General features: G+C 38.2%; 1 long non-coding RNA gene across 1 annotated transcript; it reads left to right on the plus strand.

The window, feature by feature from the left end:
- The first annotated feature begins 10,220 nt into the window (after positions 1 to 10,220).
- LOC107478826 (uncharacterized) lies at positions 10,221 to 13,281 on the plus strand. The gene is made up of 3 exons (XR_001590011.3): positions 10,221 to 10,287; positions 10,365 to 10,521; positions 13,150 to 13,281. It is a non-coding gene; the product is annotated as an uncharacterized LOC107478826 (long non-coding RNA).
- Positions 13,282 to 14,951: the final 1,670 nt, after the last annotated feature.

Here is a 14,951-nt window from a genome sequence, read left to right on the forward strand (position 1 = left end):
CCACCTAAAAACTGTAACCATAGCCTTATCTATGGTTACAACTTTGGCCGTGACCATAGCCCCTATGGTCACCCCTCCTTAAACAGTGACCATAGCCTTATCTATGGTCACGGTTTTTCGCCGTGACCATAGTGTCTATGGTCACCCACCTTAAAACCGTGACCATAGCCTTATCTATAGTCACTATTTTTACCGTGGTCATAGCTTATCTATAGTCACCCCTCCTTAAAACTGTGACTATAGTCTTATCTATGGTCACGGTTTTCACCGTGGCCGTAACTTATCTATGGTAACTTGTTTTATTTTATGAAATTTTTTTTAAAGCATAATCACATCCCAAAATGATGATAATCACAAAATAAATCTAAGAATGAGAAATTCAATAAATGTAAATCATAAAAGTTTCATTAAAAACTAGATATCCATTACAATACTAATCAAAATAGGGTGTAATTTATCCATTACATGTAATATCGGATAAAGTCTCTTATCAAAATGTAAAGAACACATCAAAATAATACATTTAGATAACCAAAATTATTATAAGACCCATCCCATCTTATATTTGTATAGAACATATTTTCTTCACATTATGTCCTCCTACTAGTAAAAGAAATAAAGAAGTTAGAACAGAACAAAAATATTTTTGATGATGCATGCAGTACAGTTGAGTAATGAATATGGAGCACAAGTTAAATAAGTCAATCAATATGAAAATTTCAACCACTAAATAACAAGGAGCATTTGCTAAGGTTTTGAGCCATTTGGTAATATTTATATGTTTTTAATCTATCTTTGAGTAGAACTTCAACTCCCCTGTTGAAGTCGCTTAAAACTCAAAAAAATCCAGCGCAAAGAAACAACCACAACCAAAATAGAAGCTTAAAAAACAAGGTAATACCGAAATACTATTATTAGCTTCCAACCCATCAAACAAATCAAGTAGTCAACACCAGCGAAACATAAAAACCAGATCGAGTGTGAAATCAATAGACAAAGTCAAATTTAAAATAATAATAATAATGCTGATTGCTATATATTACTGAGTACTAAGTCAATGCTGATTGCTACCCCTTCACCTTCATGTATTATTATTGCTTTATCAATTTTTCTATACCTTCTGAAAAGAAACAATGGTAGGCTATGCATTTTAGTTCGTAATTAGTTTCTTACTCTTCTATTCAATACGTACTCATTGAGCCAATTAGCCAAATGTCCAATTTGATGACCATGTAACATATTTTTAATTTGATAAAATAGTGCAATTGTTTTATGTAGTGGTTGAAATTTTTAATTTGATAACGAACTAGATTCTATTATAGATTTGCTTAAGGCCAATAAAGTCAACAATAAAATTAACATCAACAGCAATCAGCCACTATTAATTTAACTACTAATTTTGACAGTACTTACGTCCATATCTTTTGACACATGGTTCGATCCCAATGAAGAAGGAATGCTTCGCCTCACATCATTTGGTGCACTACTTGCGTCAGGCGGAGATTGTTGGGCAACTTCTATCATTACTTGCACTTGTTCCGTGTAAACCCTGCTAAAATTGGTAAATTATTAGTTAATAAATTGAATTTTAAATAGGAAAGCTAAAAATTCAAAACTAATATCAAAATAGGATAGATCTCGTTGAAACGAGAATTTTGATACCAATTTCGAAAATTTGGCCCAAAATCGAATCCAAAGGGCCAAACCGATTGAACCGAGGCCCAAACCGGGCCCGTGGATCCAACCAGATCCATAGCATAAATGAAGCAGCAGCTTCATCTTCTCCATTTCACTAAAGTCACTACACAAATAGCAAGGGAGAGGGAAGAAGAACCCTAACCCTCACCTTTCCTTCTCACTACCATAACTCCTCCGTCCGGGCTCCGATCACAACACCGTACGCAGCCACGCGCTCAGCGCGTCAAGCTCTACCTTTCTATCTGAACAATTTCACTGGTAAGCCTCCTATTAAGTTCAGAATTCCTATCCCTCTTTCTTTGGTAAACTTGGAAACCTATGGTGAATCATGTCCAATTTCTATGTTCTAGGTTCAAGTTAGCTTCCGGAACTTGTGAGCTCAAGTTATTGAGCATATGGATATGGTAAGAACATTCTAACTCTAGCTCAATCTTGTTTTTGGTAATAAAAAACTGAATTAGAACATATATATGTGTATTAGGTGTAGTTTAAGAGGGTGTTTATGCATTGGACTTGAATTTGGATTACTTGGAGCTTTGTTGGTGACAAGGCTTGCTTTGGGGCTGTTTGATTGAGCTTGGAGGGGCTGTGATTTTGTGTTGAGAGGCTGCCTTGGGTGAATTAAGTGATCGGCCAAGGTACAGTTTAAGTTTCGCACGTTTAATACGATGTTGTGAAAACTTAGGTTAGAGGAACCATATGATAAGTTGAATTGTTTGTTGTATTTAATGATTAGCTTTGTAATGTTGTTGGAATAGATTTGTTAGTAGATTTATATATTGGAATTATGAGGTGTAAAAGTTATTAATGGTGTGCTCTTATAGTTATTTATGATGGATTAGGATTGATGTTTGTTAATAAGGATGTAGAGTTGTGTTGTGGTGATATTGCATATGCTGTAACTAATTATGTAATGATCGGAATTGCATGAGACCAAGTTTCGGATAAACTTGGGAATATAAAGAACTAAACTGGAAAATTTGGGACCTTTTTGTTAAATATACAATTTATGGTAAATTTTTAAAGTTAGGTTGTTAAATCTGTCCTGCAGCAGAAAAGGTCAAACAGGGCAGCAACTTGTTTGTCTTGCTGCGACTTCTACGAGTTGCGTTTTGGAGTGAAACCAATTTTGTTATAAAATTTGATTAACTTGATTTATTTCTCTAAAACTTCAGAATTTTAAGAGTAGAGGATTGGGAGTTGTGAATTTTTAAATATTGGTGGTCAAAGCTGAAAAGAAACAGATTTCAGCAAGCTATGCATCAACTTCCAATGCTTGTAACTCTTAGAATTGAATAGCAATTGGGTTGCAACGAAGACATACTTGTTTCTGGATGATCTAGGAGTTTCCAAATCAAAATTTAGCTTAATTAGAGTTTTGTAATAAAAGTTATTCAAATTGAAAGGTACTAAGCTTGTTGGTTTCAAAAAACAGATTTTGACTCATTTTTACTTAACTTCTAGGTAATGTAACTTCTTCATTAAAAAATGGTATTAACTCATTTGAGAAAGAAACCTGGATGAGTAAAGTTTAACTACATTAATTTTTAAAGTCATTGAATTTAACTTGGATTTTATATGAATTTTGAATATCACATGCTGCTGTTATTTTTTTGGTTTTATGCACTGCAGAGCAGTCACGGTTTTTTCTTTATTTTTGAGGCTAGAGAAATCCAAAAAATATGATCTTTAATTTTTTAGAAATCTTATTTCAAGATAAACGCCTGGATATAAAGTTTGTGCAATTCCGAGTTTATTTGTTATATTAAAAACAGAAAAGAAAATAGAGTATCGAGGATGTCTTAGTGATAGTCATGGGTTTGAGAAGTTAAAGTTTAATCTTCGTGTGATGTGATTGATTTAATGTTAGAGTTGGGTTGATTTTAAGATTATTTGATATTAAGAATATTGAGAAGAGTTTGATAAATAGTGTGGTCAGGACCCAGAAAGGGTAATCAAGATGAATTATAAGGGAATGATGATGAAAAATGTGAAAGGGAGGTTGTTAATAAAAGGAGTTAACATGCCATGGCTTGATGAATGATTAAATAATGATTATGAATATGAAATGGCTTATGAATAATGCTATCTGAGATACGAGTTCCCTGGGTAAGAGCCATGGCTCGCCACCATGTGTTCCAGGTTGAATCTCGATACTCTGTTGACCCTACGTCGTAAGGGTGACCGGGCACGTATAAATTCCCAGGTATGGATAGTCCCCATTAAGTGATTTTATGAAATATGAATGTGAACTCTATGCATAGACTCTTGGGGATGCGCGACGGGGGACAGTTCAAGGTTTTCGGACTTGTCGGGTTGGCTGGATAACCGACAGATGGGCCCCATCAGCCATAGGACAGGCATGCATCATCTGCATTTGTTTGTATTGTTTGCTATGCATTTCCTGGGTATGCCTAATTGATAAATATCACCTACTATCTGTTATACTTGCTACTTGTACTATCTGCTCACTACTTGTACGTGAACTTATTTGGTTGCCTGTTTCTGTTGCATTCTGAATGATGGAAGGATGGAGGAAACGGAGGAAATGGTCTGGTGTTGGGTTAAGTTGGAACTTGAGTAAGTTAGGTAGAATTAGAACACCTACCTCTATTTATGCCTTCTAGTTAGTACTTAAGTTGGATAACTGAATAACGGAGTTCTAGGATTGCCTATGGCATTCTCAGGACCTTATTTATTATACGCGTGGCACTTTTACCATGTTGAGAACCTCTGATTCTCATTCTATATTGTATTGTTGTTTTTCAGATGCAGGTCGAGAGGCTCCTCTCTAGGCATTTGGATCCTGGAAAGCGAAGTAGTCCTTGGGTGTATTTTGGTTTCTATTTGTATATATGTATATATGTGTGTAGCTTACTCTCTAAGTAACTTATGTACGCTGCTCCTCTTAGAGGTTGAGGGAGAGATAGGAGTTTACTTTGGTATTTTGGTATATTTTGGAGACACTTATGTATGTTTATATGTATATATGTATCCTCCGGCCAGCCTTAGCTTCGCAGGTTGAGTCAGGGGCTAGTTATGCTGTTTCTTGGCTTTTCTTTTTCCTTTTGTTTATTGTTTTATCATGTTCCTATTAGGTTTCTTATCACGCAAGTAATCCTTTTCTTTGAGCATTGCGCTTTTCATTTTGCGATTTTTGCTTATCAGTTTTGTTTCAAGGCTCCTAGTATATTATCTTATTCTCTATTATGTATTCATTTTGCTGTCTAGAGGTCTGTAACACCACATTACCTCTGCTCTACGACTTAAGCGTAAAACTCTGTGTAATAGCGTGTTACATTATGGTATCAGAGTAGTTCCTTTCTTATTGAGCCCGAGGACGGACTGATTGTGCTTTTGCGCATTCTCTGTGTTTGTGTTTATGTTCTATTAGGATATCTAACTGATATATGTGGCATAAACATTCATGAGCATGCATTTGGGACTTAAAGCACTGAACATGCGATATTGAGACTGATCAACTTGATATCACTTGTTTGATGTGTATAGGGACCAGATGTCTACTCACGGACGCGGATGCGGGCGAGGTAGAGGCCGAATAGGCAATGCCATGCCTGAGGCATCAGGAAACACTCCTAATCCTATAGACTTCATGGCTGCATTAGGCAATATGGCAGCAGCAATGCAAGCGACAGCTGAAGCCCTGGGAAACCAAATTAATAATGGAAACAATGGTAACAATGACGAGAATGGTCCAATGTCACTGCATTCCTTCTTGAAGGTTCACCCTCCAACTTTCAGAGGGACCTCGAATCTGACCGGTGATGATAATTGGATACAGGCCATTGAGTGAGCATTACAGGCTCAACAGGTTCCAGATGAGCAGTGGGTTGAGTTTGGGACCTACCAGTTGCATGGTGAAGCTCAGCACTAGTGGCAGGGCATGAGGCGTATTCTGCAGCCTGATGGAATTGTGATCTCTTGGGAGTTGTTTGAGATAAATTCTATAAAAAATATTTCCCTATTTCAGTTAGAAATGCCAGAGAACTTGAACTGCTTCAGCTTAAACAGGGACAGATGACTATCACTGAGTACACCAGTAAATTTGAGGAATTGTGCCGCTTCTCACACATCTGTCAGGGAGCTCCTGAAGACTTTGCTTAGTGGAAATGCATAAAGTATAAAGGAGGCCTTAGGAGTGACATTCAGAGCTTCGTGGCACCTATGCAGATTCGGGTGTTTTTTGAGTTGATAAATAGGAGCAGGGTGGCAGAGGATTGTGTTAGAAGGGCTGCAGCAGAAAAAGAGGGTCTGAGGATCCCATTCCAGAGGACCACAGGGAGAAATTTTGCACGCAGAGGCAGACAGTTCAAGCGTGGTAGCTTTGTCCCTCAGAATAATCAGGGGCAAGGCAACTCCAGGAGGCCTAATACTAATGCTAATCAGGGAAGGAGATAGGGTAAGCAACCACAACAGGATATGAGTTGCCACAGATGTGGAAAGTATCATTCAGGACCATGTAGGTTTGGGACTAGAGTCTGTTACTCCTGTGGGCAGCCGGGACACTTGGCTAGTAGTTGCCCAGAGAAGAAGAGATATGAGACAGGCAGGGTGCAGCAACCAGGAAGGGTATACACTACTTCCTCTATAGGCGCCGAGGGGTCAGAGGCATTGATCTGAGGTAAATGTGAGATGGCGGATAAAACTTTGAATGCTTTGTTTGATTCTGGAGCTTCACATACTTTTATTGCATTTGAGAAGGCTGATGAGCTAGGACTGAAAATAGTAGTACTGGGGTATGATTTAAAGGTTTACAATGCTACCCATGAGGCTATGGTGACTAGGTTAGGGTGCCCCCAAGTTCCTTTTCGAGTACAAGGGCGTGATTTCGTGCATAACTTAATTTGTTTGCCGATGACTGGTCTTGATCTCATTCTGGGATTGGACTGGTTATCCAAGAACCGCGTTCTATTAGATTGCTTGGCGAAAACAGTGTATTTCATGCCTGAAGACACTGAAGGGCCGGTTGTAGTGAATAACTATTACTTGAATTCCATGATGGTGAACTGTTCTGGGGCTGAATGTCAGGGGATATTATTGCTAGTTGTAGGTGTTTCGGGTGATGATCAAGACTTGGAACAAATCCCAGCTGTGTGTGAATTTCCGGAGGTGTTCCCTGATGATATTGATGAATTTCCACCGAAACGGGAAGTTGAGTTTGCTATTGATTTAGTACCTGGGGCCAGACCAATCTCGAGTGCTCCTTACAGGATGTCACCTCCGGAAATGACCGAATTGAAGTCTCAACTGGAGGATCTGTTGGGTAAGAATTTTATCCGACGAAGTGTATCTCTGTGGGGTGCGCCAGTATTACTGGTGAAGAAGAAAGATGGAACCATACGCTTATGTGTTGACTATAGGCAGCTGAATAAGGTTACAGTGAAGAATAAATATCCAATGCCAATGATTGATGACCTGATGGACCAATTACAGGGAGCCGGCGTGTTCTCCAAGATTGATCTACGATCCGGATACCACCAGATAAGGGTTAGAGATGAGGATATCCCAAAGACTGCCTTCAGAACGCGGTATGGCCACTATGAATATACCGTGATGTCCTTCGGACTAACTAACACTCCGGCGATATTCATGGATTACATGAACAACTGGATAAGTTTGTTGTTGTGTTTATTGACGACATTCTTATCTATTCTAAGACCGAGGATGAGCATTCAGAACATTTGCGAGCAGTGCTACAAATTTTGAAGGATAGGAAGTTGTATGCCAAGATATTCAAGTGTGAGTTCTAGAAGTCTGAGGTGAAATTTCTTGGTCATGTGGTGAGTAAGCAAGGAATAGTAGTGGATCCTACTAAGGTTGAGGCGGTGATGAATTTGGGAGCGGCCAACTTCAGTAACAGAAATCAGGAGTTTCTTAGGCTTGGCGGGTTATTATCGGAGGTTCATTAAAGGATTTTCACAGCTCGCTTTACCCTTGACTAAGCTGACCAGGAAGGATGTTCATTTTGTGTGGACTCCTGAGTGCGAGGAGAGTTTTCTTGCCTTAAAGCAGAGATTGACTACCGCCCCTATATTAGTGTTGCCTGAGCCGAGAGAACCATTCGAGGTGTACTGTGACGCATCCTTGAAAGGTTTAGGATGCGTGTTGATGCAGCATCATAAGGTTGTAGCTTATGCCTCACGTCAGTTAAGACCTCATGAAAGAAACTATCCAACTCATGATTTGGAACTTGCGGCCATTGTCTTTGCCTTGAAGATTTGGAGGCATTATCTCTATGGAGTGAAATTTCAAGTCTTCTCTGACCATAAGAGTCTAAAGTACCTATTTTAGCAAAAAGAATTGAATATGCGTCAGAGGAGGTGGATGGAACTCCTGAAGGATTATGACTTCGAGCTAAACTATCATCCGGGAAAGGCGAATGTAGTGGCGGATGTCTTGAGTAGGAAATCCCTATGTGCTACTTGGATGATGCTAAGAGAAGAAGAGTTGTTGGGAGCCTTCCAAGGATTGAAATTGGGAATCAGATAGGAGTTTGAGACTTTATGCCTAAGCTAGTTACAAATCTCAAGCGACTTCAAGGCTGAATTGATAAATGCTCATCAGAATGACCAAGAATTGTACAAGATTTTGCTGGCGATTAGAAAGGCAAGCAATGGAGAGTGTCAGAAGATAGAGATGGGTTGTGGAGGTTCAAGGACTAGATAATTGTGCCAGATGTCGGGGATTTACGACAGAACATATTGGAGGAAGCTCATAAGAGCGGGTTCTCCATTCATCCTGGAAGCACTAAGATGTACCAAGACTTAAAGACGATGTTCTGGTGGCCAGGAATAAAAAATGATGTGGCGTTACATGTTTCTAAATGCCTAACTTGTCAGAAAGTTAAGATTGAACACCAAAAGCCAACAGGAACCCTTCAAACTTTGGAGATTCCACAGTGGAAATGGGAGAGCATTGGTATAGATTTTGTATTGGGCTTACCAAGGACTCGGACTGGTTGTGATGATATTTGGATGGTTATAGACCGACTGACCAAGTCAGCTCATTTTCTGCCTATTCGGATAAGTTGTTCTATGGAGGAGTTGGCGCGCATATATATAAAGGAGATTGTAAGGTTACATGGCGTACCTTCCACCATTGTATCGGATAGAGATCCTCGCTTTATATCACGATTCTGGGGTGCATTTCAGCGAGCTTTTAGCACTCAATTAAGCCTAAGCACTGCCTATCATCCCCAAATGGATGGCCAATTAGAAACAACAATCCAAACCTTGGAAGACATGGTAAGAGCTTGTGTTTTGGATCAACCGACAAGTTGGGATCGATATATGCCTCTGGTAGAATTTGCTTATAACAATAGCTATCATGCGAGTATTGGAATGGCTCCATATGAGGCTTTGTATGGAAGAAAATGCCAGTCTCCATTATATTGGTATGAAGCAGGAGAAAAGATCTTGATAGGACCAGAAATGGTAAGTGAAACCACTGAGCAAATAAAGAGAATTTGGAGTCAAATGCTTGAAGCTCAAAGCCGTCAGAAGAGCTATGCTGACAGAAGACAGAAGCCCTTAGAATTCGAGAAAGGAGAACACGTCTTCTTGAAGGTTACTCCGACCACTGGAATAGGGAAGTCCATCAAACCAAGAAGTTAAATCCCCGTTACATTGGGCCATTCGAAATCCTGAAGAGAATTGGACCAGTGGCGTATAGGATCGCGTTACCACCACATCTTTTGAACCTGCATGACGTGTTCCACATGTCGCAGCTTCGTAAATACACTTTTGATCCTAGTCATGTCCTAGATTCGGAATTAGTCCAAGTGAGAGAAGACCTGACGCTTCCAGTAACTCCGGTTAGGATTGATGATACCAGCACTAAACGTCTCCGCGAAAAGGAAGTTTTTTTGGTGAAAGTAGCTTGGAGTCGGGCTGGTATTGAAGAACATACCTGGGAGCTTGAATCAGAGATGCGAAAGGACTACCCACACCTCTTTTCAGGTAACTCCTTCTGAATTTTGAGGACAAAATTCATAATTAGGTGGGTAGGATGTAAATCCCGCTAAAATTGGTAAATTATTAGTTAATAAATTAAATTTTAATTAGAAAAGCTAAAAATGCAAAACTAATATCAAAATAGGATAGAGCTTGTCGAAACGAGAATTTTGATACCAATTTCGAAAATTTGGCCCAAAATCGGACCGGAAGGGCCGAACCGATTGAACCGGGGCCCAAACTGGGCCCGTGGGTCCAAACGGACCCATAGCATAAATGAAGCAGCAGCTTCATCTTCTCCATTTCACTAAAGTCACGACACAAACAGCAAGGGAAAGGGAAGAAGAACCCTAACCCTCACCTTTCCTTCTCAATACCATAACTCCTCCGTCCGGGCTCCGATCGCCACACCGTTCACGGCCACGCGCTCAGCGTGTCAAGCTCTACCTTTCTATCTGAACAATTTCACTAGTAAGCCTCCTATTAAGTTCAGAATTCCTATCCCTCTTTCTTTGATAAACTTGGAAACCTATGGTGAATCTTGTCCAATTTCTATGTTCTAGTTCAAGTTAGCTTCCGGAACTTGTGGGCTCAAGCTATTGAGCATATGGGTATGGTAAGAACACCCTAACTCTAGCTCAATCTTGTTTTTGCTAATAGAAAACTGAATTGGAACATATATATATGTATTAGGTGTAGTTTAAGAGGGTGTTTATGCATTGGACTTGAATTTGGATTACTTGGAGCTTTGTTGGTGACAAGGCTTGCTTTGGGGCTATTTGATTGAGCTTGGAGGGGCTGTGATTTTGTGTTGAGAGGCTGCCTTGGGTGAATTAAGTGATCAGCCAAGGTATGGTTTAAGTTTCGCACATTTAATATTTACGGTGTTGTGAAAACTTAGGTTAGAGGAACCATAGGATAAGTTGAATTGTTTGTCGTATTTAATGATTAGCCTTGTAATGTTGTTGGAATAAATTTGTTGGTGGATTTATATATTAGAATTATGAGGTGTGAAAGTTATTAATGGTGTGCTCTTATAGTTATTTATGATGGATTAGGATTGATGTTTGTTAATAAGGATGTAGAGTTGTGTTGTGGTAGTATTGCATATGCTGTAACTAATTATGTAATGATCGGAATTGCATGAGACCAAGTTTGGGCTAAACTTGGGAATATAAGAAACTAAATTGAAAATTTTGGGACCTTTTTGTTAAATATACAATTTATGGCAAATTTTTAAAGTTAGGTTGTTAAATCTGTCCTGTAGCAGAAAAGGTCAAACAGGGCAGCAACTTGTTTGTCTTGCTGTAACTTCTACGAGTTGAATTTTGGAGCGAAACCAGTTTTTTTATAAAATTTGATTAACTTTCTTTATTTCTCTAAAACTTCAGAATTTTAAGAGTTGAGGGTTGGGAGTTGTGAATTTTTTAATATTGGTGGTCAAAGCTGAAAAGAAACAGATTTCAGCAAGCTATGCATCAACTTCCAATGCTTGTAACTCTTAGAATTGAATAGCAATCGGGTTGCAACGAAGACACACTTGTTTCTGGATGATCTAGGAGTTTTCAAATCAAAATTTAGCTTAATTGGAGTTTTGTAATAAAAGTTATTCAAATTGAAAGGTACTAAGCTTATTGGTTTCAAAAACAGATTTTGACTCATTTTTACTTAACTTCCAGGTAATGTAACTTCTTCATTAAAAATGGTATTAATTCAGAACCAATTGAGAAAGAAACCTGGATGAGTAAAGTTTAACTACATTAATTTTTAAAGTCATTGGATTTAACTTAGATTTTATATTGAATTTTGAATATCACATGCTGTTGCTGTTTTTCTGGTTTTATGCACTGCAGAGCAGTCACGGTTTTTTCTTTATTTCTGTGGCTAGAGAAATCCGAAAAATATGATCTTTAGTTTTTTGGAAAGCTTATTTCAAGATGAACTCCTGGACATAAAGTTTGTGCAATTCCAAGTTCATTTGTTATATTAAAAACAGAAAATAAAATAGAGTGTCGAGGATGTCTTAGTGATAGTCATGGATTCGAGAAGTTAAAGTTTAATCTTCGTGTGATGTGATTGATTTAATGTTAGAGTTGGGTTGATTTTAAGATTATTAGATATTAAGAAGGTTGAGAAGAGTTTGATAAATAGTGTGGTCAGGACCCGGAAAGGGTAATCAAGATATATGATTTATTTACGAGTTTACTAGATCGAAAATTTTCCATTTTTTGTGTTAAAAACAATTATAGATCCAAATCCAATGTCACATTCAGTAAAGATTTATGATACATGTATAGGATGTACTCAATGTGTCCGAGCCTGCGCCACCGATGTATTAGAAATGATACCTCGAGACAGGTGTAAAGCTAAGCAAATAGCTTCTGCCCCAAGAACGGAGGACTGTGTCGGTTGTAAGAGGTGTGAATCCGCCAGTCCTACATATTTCTTAAGTGTTCGAGTTTATTTGTGGCATGAAATAACTCGAAGTATGGGCCTAGCTTATTGAGACCGCCCCTTTCTTTTTTTCAAAAAACAAACACCACGAGAATACGTTTTTTACTGGCAAAAATCTGTGCTCAAAATAGAAAGATATTTCTATTATCTTTCTATTTTGAGCGCGGGTTTTTCTAGCCCAAGTGTATCTTATTTTTATCACGAATTATTTTCCTTGGTTATCAATAAGGGAATGATGATGAAAAATGTGAAAGGGAGGTTGTTAATAAAAGGAGTTAACATGTCATGGCTTGATGAATGATTAAATAATGATTATAACTATGAAATGGCTTATGAATAATGCTATCTGAGATATGAGTTCCCGGGGTAAGAGCCGTGGCTCGCCACCACATGTTCCAGGTTGAATCTCGATACTCTGTTGACCCTACGTCATAAGGGTGAGCGGGTACGTATAAATTCCCGGTATGGATAGCCCCCATTGAGTGATTTTATGAAATATGAATGTGAACTCTATGCATAGACTCTTGGGGATGCGCGACGGGGGACAGTCCAAGGTTTTCGGACTTGTCGGGCTAACTGGATAACCGACAGATGGGCCCCATCAGCCATAGGACAGGCATGCATCATCTGCATTTGTTTGTATTGTTTGCTATGCATTTTCTGGGTATGCTTAATTGATAAATATCACCTACTATCTGTTATACTTGCTACTTGCATTATCTGCTCACTACTTGCGCGTGAACTTGTTTGGTTGCCTGTTTCTGTTGCATTCTGAATGATGGAAGGATGGAGGAAACGGAGAAAATGGTCTGGTGTTGGGTTAAGTTGGAACTTGAGTAAGTTAGGTAGAATTAGAACACCTACCTCTATTTATGGCTTCTGGTTAGTACTTAAGTTGGATAACTGAATAACGGAGTTCTAGGATTGCCTATGGCATTCTCAAGACCTTATTTATTATACGCGTGGCACTTTACCATGCTGAGAACCTCTGGTTCTCATTCCATATTGTATTGTTATTTTTCAGATGCAGGTCGAGAGGCTCCTTGCTAGGCGTCTGGATCCTGGAAAGCGAAGTAGTCCTTGGGTGTATTTTGGTTTCTATTTGTATAGATGTATATATATGTGTAGCTTACTCTCCAAGTAACTTATGTACGCTGCTCCTTTTAGAGGTTGAGGAAGAGATAGGAGTTTACTTTGGAATTTTGGTATATTTTGGAGACAGTTATGTATGTTTATATGTATATATGTATCCTCCGGCCAGCCTTAGCTTCGTAGGCTGAGTCAAGGGCTAGTTATGCTGTTTCTTGGCTTTTCTTTATCCTTTAGTTTATTGTTTTATCATGTTCCTTTAGGTTTCTTAGCACGCAAGTAATCCTTTTCTTTGAGCGTTGCGCTTTTCATTTTGTGATTTTTGCTTACCCGTTTTGTTTCAATGCTCCTAGTATATTATCTTATTCTCTATTATGTATTTATTTTGTTGTCTAGAGGTCTGTAACACCACATTACCTCTGCTCTACGACTTAAGCGTAAAACTTTGTGTAATAGGGTGTTACATTCCGCACTCATACCAGGATTAACTTGTTGCAACAACGTTTTGATCAAGCTCGTTAAACCATCCAACTTGGAAATTAAGTTATTTTTATTTTTCTCCATAGTTGAAACCACTTCAGTATGTTGTTGTTGCATTTGTCGGATTTGCTTATCCTTTTTAAGAGAGGATTTTGTGACTGATCGACCATAGAAACGAACTCTACCATGTCTTTCCTTTCCAAAAACTGTTTGAAGTGCTTCATCATCACTGTATCCAGCTTGCTTCAAATTTTGAAGATGATCCTATTACACACAAGTAAAATTGAAATAAGTTCATATGCGCATATGCTGAAAATTAAAAAAAATGATTTACACATTTCTTTTAGTGTACATTTCTACGAAACTAAACAACTCACAATCGTCTCTTGTGTTCCCGAATCAGTCTCTCCTTTCTTGTTAGTACGAGTTACAACAAACATCTCAGACTGTGATGGATCTTCATTGTCCTTTTTTTTGCACGCTACAAAGAAACCACCAAGATTACTCGAAATCAACACAGATGACATGAAAGATGCCAAGATACTTAAATGCAAAGCACAAATATAACACCAATTCAGCGCGTACTAATTCAAAACTAACTGGACCCATTCAATGATTCCATTTTTGTTTGGATCTATTTTCACAATTTTTGTCAGAAATAACCTACATATTGTTGCAATTTAAAGATACATAAAGTTAGTTAAATACACGATACCATTAATAAAGCCAAGAAAGTTGTGAAAATAACTTACTTTGATGATATCAAGACTCCAAAATTGAACTAATTTTCTAAAATGCAGCTCAAGTACAGTCATTGGACGATTTTTTATCATCTCTCTGAATGAGTTGTACGGTGTATAGTGATATTTTTTTATGCGTTTCTTAAATTGCTTCCATGACTCTCCAATGGTATCTATCACCCAAGGCTCAGCATCACTTGAAATGTTATATTTAGACTACGAATAAACAGTGAATTATGTTATTTTACTATACATGCTAAGCCTAATTATAACCAATTTAAAAAGAAAATTGGTCTACTTACCTTTGCATAATCCAACATTGAAATTTTAGTCTCACTTGACATAGCTTGCCGACTAGTATATAATAACGTGACCAAATTAGAGTTTCTTACAAGTGTACCTAAGAATCGACTAAACAGTTGAACCTGTGTCTTTGTTGGGCCTATTGGTCTGCTGTTGCACCATGTTAACTCTATCTGTGTCTCCATAGCATGAATATGTTTGAGTTGGGTAAGAC

This window comes from Arachis duranensis, chromosome 3 (genome assembly GCF_000817695.3).
Source record: "Arachis duranensis cultivar V14167 chromosome 3, aradu.V14167.gnm2.J7QH, whole genome shotgun sequence".
In the NCBI taxonomy this organism is placed as follows: Eukaryota; Viridiplantae; Streptophyta; class Magnoliopsida; order Fabales; family Fabaceae; genus Arachis; species Arachis duranensis.